The 5,936-nt window shown below is 41.3% G+C and overlaps 1 long non-coding RNA gene across 1 annotated transcript; it reads right to left on the bottom strand.

Annotated features, from left to right (window-relative positions):
- Positions 1 to 2,120: 2,120 nt before the first annotated feature.
- Positions 2,121 to 4,407, bottom strand: LOC108360039 (uncharacterized). The gene is made up of 3 exons (XR_001847040.1): positions 4,373 to 4,407; positions 3,699 to 3,812; positions 2,121 to 2,526 (listed from the first exon to the last, which is right to left on the bottom strand). It is a non-coding gene; the product is annotated as an uncharacterized LOC108360039 (long non-coding RNA).
- Between the last annotated feature and the right edge of the window lie 1,529 nt (positions 4,408 to 5,936).

Genomic DNA, 5,936 nt, shown 5'->3' on the forward strand with positions numbered 1-5,936 from the left:
GGGGGTCTCATCCGAGGCTTTGCCTTGCTTCTTCACTGGAAGTGGTTTTTACGTGGCGGGTCCCAAGCCCAGCGCACAACCCATTGCTGGGACGGGGGTGGTTTCGCAACCAAATACACGTTTATATAGCGAGCCGCTTGCTCCAAGCAGACACCCGCTTGCAGCCGCACCTACTGGTGAACAGACGCTGCAGACTTCAGTGAGCCCTTAAACCGAATAAGTCAGAGTGGCCCCACCGAAGCTCCCTCTCTTTCTGCCGTGACCCAAGGCTCCACTCGGATTGGTTACCGCATCTCGCACATGGGTTGCTCACGTTGCCCAGAGTGCGCGAACGAGGACGCAAGAGTCGGGATTGAGTATAGCCATGCAACTGTAACTGCATACCCAGCGCAATGACTATACCCCATTGCACTCCTATACACTATATATTATACGCCGTTTGATTTTACACAAGTAAGCTTTATGACATTTTTTTTTATTCAAAAAAATTATGACGCAAAAGTGAGTATTTTACATAGTATGAGTGTAAACCGGTTTTTTTGTGTAATCTAAAATATCGCGACTTTCTGTTTTTCAAATTACTCAGTTCTTTAGTGAACCATAACTGTGTTTGTTCTTCACTAACGTACATGCGTTTAGGCACATGCTTTTCAAATAATTTATGTAAAGTAAAGTTAAAAAGTGCAACACTTTGGTCAATATTTTCTTTATACGCAGGCCACGACAATTTAGACAGTTCTTTGCTAAGCTTTTTAAAGTTGGCTTTCGAAAAATCAAAGCGAATATTTGGTTCGTATGCTTGGGTACTGCAATTTTGACCATCACTTATAACTTCGTAAGATATCTCCATAGCAGGGTGGTAGACATCTTCGGGCAAAACTAGTGGATCAGACTTATTTACAACGGACTTAGATGCATCATCAACATAAACAAGATCTAATACTTTACCAAACCAAGAGTTCAGCCATCTCCTCTAAAAATACGTTGTTGCACGCACTAGACGCGAAACGTACGATATCATTGTCAATGATGCTCCATGATAATAATAATAATAATAGATTGGCGCTTACACAAATGTTAGTGTTTGGCCGAGCTTCTCCCAACACAATCATTGAATCAGAGGGTTTAGTCAGTAAATTAACTGATTTCAGTAAAGAGATGAGTCGTGAATACACCAATGTGTCAGATCGGGGAGGGATATAGCATAGAGCTAAGTAAATATACCCTTTTCCAACCTGTATACGAATGCATTTGAATTCTACTGAATCAATGTGTGGAAGACTAACTTCTTCAGATGGTATTGAAGAGTCTGCAGCGAAGAGTACGCCACCGCCGATTCTGTCCTCCCTATCTTGTCTATAGATATGATTATTATTTGGAAGAATCTCTGAATTGAAAATGTGAGGTTTCGGCCAAGTTTCAGTGAAAGAAAGAATATTGTTGGGTCATGGTTGGGAACACCTGCATCAGCTGTATTTATATTTGCCTTCTATTTACTTACTTATTAGCTAATTACCGAAACTAATTATCAAGGTCAGCTACGCAAAGTCATTCACTTTATTATTGCATTAAGTCATACCGCTAAATGTTCTTACATATGTAAGTTATTTGTATCGATCTCTTTTAACCACTCTTCTCAGTTATGTAGTCAGCGAACATACACACTCACTTTTATTGCATCTTAGCTTAGCGAACATACACACAAACATGCATTGTATCTTAGTTAGCGAACATACATACAAACATGTAGTACATGATATGCATGCTTAAGTTAATATTGAACTGCGTTGATTTTACCCTTTCTAATCACCAACAACATGTATTGATACTAAGTGCAAATAGCGTTACACTTGTTTATCTTTTTTGAAGTTTATTTTGGACTAGCACATGGAAATTGTATATAAGGGTGAAATTTGGAAATAATAAATCAGACTATTGTTGACCACCAACCTGCTGGCTTCCAACTTACTCAGCCCATTTATTTTGCTCGATTTGGATTTAGCTGTTTTCACTTGGCTAGTTTGCACGATCGTAGAAAACGCTCTGCGATCCAACATTTTGGCGCCCAACGTGGGGCTCGAGTAAGTATTCACATCTGGTATTTTCCTTGGACACTTGGTGGTCAGCACGGGACTCCACCATTGGACTACACCGCTGGACTTTATCATCCTCGTTGAGCACTGGAACCTAATTGCCATAACCATTGCCCAGCAGCACTAGTTTTCTGGTCTCCACTGGTCTCTTCTGGACTCCTGTTTCACCACCTTTACGCCGCCGCTACTGGTTTGCCTTCCGTCGTCCACCCAAACGTAAGTAACCACTATACGTGCAAATGTCAAGAAAAACATCACTCGAATCAAAAATATCATCGACGGTAGTTTGCGATCAGGTGGAAAAGCACTTTCACCTGCTGAATACAAGTGCCGCCTGGGTATCCTGGAATCTTATTTCAAGCAAATCCTGACGATTCAGACAGACATCGAAAGGTTGGATGCCGAGGATGGAGGGCGCGCTGACTTAGAGGACCTCTATATAACCACCAAACTCGCAATTCAATCGCAGCTGACGGAGGACCACAACGTTTAATTTTCGGACACAACGTGTGTAATGCAACAAGCCTCAAAACTGCCAAAGTTGAAGCTCCCCAACTTCAGTGGCAAGTATTCAGAGTATCAAAATTTCATAATCTCATTCAAGCAGATAATTGATTGTGAGTATAGCTTGTCGAACATTGAAAAATTCAATCACCTGCGGAATTGCCTACAAGGTCAAGCGTTGGAAACAGTGGACGCATTCAATTTAACAAATGAGAATTATCCAAAGGCATTGGATCGGCTAAAGGCTCGCTATAATAATAAGACAGTAATTTTTTTGGAAAATATTTCATCATTGTTCGAACTACCAGTTGTTACTAAAACAAGTGGTGTTCAGCTTAGAAGTCTTATCGATAAGGCTTCAGCAATTTATGGATCTCTCTTGTCACTCGGTACTGACATGCAAATATCACAAGCTATGCTATCTATTTAGTTTTGCAGAAGTCCGATGAACAAACCAACAAGAAATGGAAAGAATCACTAGATTTCAAATCATTGCCAACACGGGAAGACTGCACTAGGGTATTGGAGAGACACTGCCAGTATTTGGAGTCTATTGACAGCGCTCACACCAGCAACCCTGTTACCAACAAATCGCCATCAAACAAGTCAAAGGGCCAGCAACGAGGATACGCTTTTTCTTGCTCCAACACACCATGTCCAATTTGTTACAATTCAGGCCATAAACCTTTGAATTGCGAACGCTTCAAGGCACTTAGTATCGCTCAACGCTTTGATAATGCAAAGAAGTTTGGTCTGTGTATCAATTGCCTTTCAAAGGGGCATCAAGCAACGCATTGTCCATCATCGCATCGGTGCAAGGTTTGTCAAAGGCAACACCACACTTTACTTCATCGTGGATCAGCACCAAACCACCAAGCCACAAGTCCTTCATCTTCAACAACGGAGGCTACTGTACATACACATATGAACAACGCGTCCAGTGACAACATCATTCTTGCAACTGCAAAGGTTTGGGTTCGTGACTCATCTGGCAACTACAAATTGGGTAAGGCACTGTTACACTCCTGTTCCTAGGTTAACTTCATCACGGATGAATTTTCGCAAAAATTAAGGTTGTCANTGCGCGCTGACTTAGAGGACCTCTATATAACCACCAAACTCGCAATTCAATCGCAGCTGACGGAGGACCACAACGTTTCATTTTCGGACACAACGTGTGTAATGCAACAAGCCTCAAAACTGCCAAAGTTGAAGCTCCCCAACTTCAGTGGCAAGTATTCAGAGTATCAAAATTTCATAATCTCATTCAAGCAGATAATTGATTGTGAGTATAGCTTGTCGAACATTGAAAAATTCAATCACCTGCGGAATTGCCTACAAGGTCAAGCGTTGGAAACAGTGGACGCATTCAATTTAACAAATGAGAATTATCCAAAGGCATTGGATCGGCTAAAGGCTCGCTATAATAATAAGACAGTAATTTTTTTGGAAAATATTTCATCATTGTTCGAACTACCAGTTGTTACTAAAACAAGTGGTGTTCAGCTTAGAAGTCTTATCGATAAGGCTTCAGCAATTTATGGATCTCTCTTGTCACTCGGTACTGACATGCAAATATCACAAGCTATGCTATCTATTTAGTTTTGCAGAAGTCCGATGAACAAACCAACAAGAAATGGAAAGAATCACTAGATTTCAAATCATTGCCAACACGGGAAGACTGCACTAGGGTATTGGAGAGACACTGCCAGTATTTGGAGTCTATTGACAGCGCTCACACCAGCAACCCTGTTACCAACAAATCGCCATCAAACAAGTCAAAGGGCCAGCAACGAGGATACGCTTTTTCTTGCTCCAACACACCATGTCCAATTTGTTACAATTCAGGCCATAAACCTTTGAATTGCGAACGCTTCAAGGCACTTAGTATCGCTCAACGCTTTGATAATGCAAAGAAGTTTGGTCTGTGTATCAATTGCCTTTCAAAGGGGCATCAAGCAACGCATTGTCCATCATCGCATCGGTGCAAGGTTTGTCAAAGGCAACACCACACTTTACTTCATCGTGGATCAGCACCAAACCACCAAGCCACAAGTCCTTCATCTTCAACAACGGAGGCTACTGTACATACACATATGAACAACGCGTCCAGTGACAACATCATTCTTGCAACTGCAAAGGTTTGGGTTCGTGACTCATCTGGCAACTACAAATTGGGTAAGGCACTGTTACACTCCTGTTCCTAGGTTAACTTCATCACGGATGAATTTTCGCAAAAATTAAGGTTGTCAAGAAGTAAGCAGAATATTAAAATCCAAGGCATTGGTAAGTCGTCAACCAATATCAAGTATAAAACAACAACTAATATCAAATCGGTAGTCACTGGTTTCGAGCTGCCATTGACCTTCTGCATCACAACCCACATTGCCTATCAACCGGATCCAGAAATCGACATTTCTTCATGGAACATCCCAGGGAATACTACATTGGCAGATGAGGAATTCCACGTGCCAGGGAAGGTCGACTTGTTGTTAGGTACTGAAACGTTTTTCAGCCTACTGTCTGTCGGTCAAATTAAACTAGGAACTAATTTGCCAATACTGCAAAAACGCTGTTAGGATGGGTCGTGTCCGGACGATATCAAACAGCTAATAACTCAATCAAACCTTCATGTTTACTTACAGATAGTGGATCTCTGGATGCAAGGTTGGAGAAATTGTGGAAATTGGAGGAAGTTGCTACCGCCGCGGATCCTTGGACTCGTGAACAGCACAGTTGCGAACGATTATATCTCAGTACAGTCTCCAGAAAATCCTGTGGCAGAATAGTGGTAAGATTGCCCTTGAAGGATGATCCTAGTTGTTTGGGTGACTCATACGTTACGGCTTTGAGACGGTTTCATGCGCAAGAATGTCGTTTGGAGAAGTTACCTCTTCTAAAGGCGCAATACATCGAATTCATGGATGAATACAAAGGTTTGGGACACATGAGCGTTGCAACCCACTCGCGAAATGTTACCTAACACGTTAAATTTCATACAATATATCTTACACTATTTGTTTTTATAAAAGTTTATCAAAAACATCTGTCCTTGAATGAATTTATATTCAGGTAATTTTTTTTGGAATCGACATCAGCATCGGCTAAAAACTGGGAATCGGTCGGACTCTACTACACACTTGGAAGTTTTAAAAACCAGAGCTCGTAAAGCCATCAAAGTACGCTCTCGCTATGAGAAGTTATATATTTTAAGAGCACTACGAACGCTAGCGTGATTCACATTCTCTTCACTGTTTCACTCACTTATGAATTTGCTTGTGGCGTATTTGTAAAATAGTTTATTTGTATTCATGGCCTCGCTTTTATTTTTATCGCGAA

This window comes from Rhagoletis zephyria, unplaced genomic scaffold (genome assembly GCF_001687245.7).
Source record: "Rhagoletis zephyria isolate East Lansing unplaced genomic scaffold, Rhagoletis_zephyria_1.1 Rzeph_scaffold_00507, whole genome shotgun sequence".
NCBI classification, from domain to species: Eukaryota; Metazoa; Arthropoda; class Insecta; order Diptera; family Tephritidae; genus Rhagoletis; species Rhagoletis zephyria.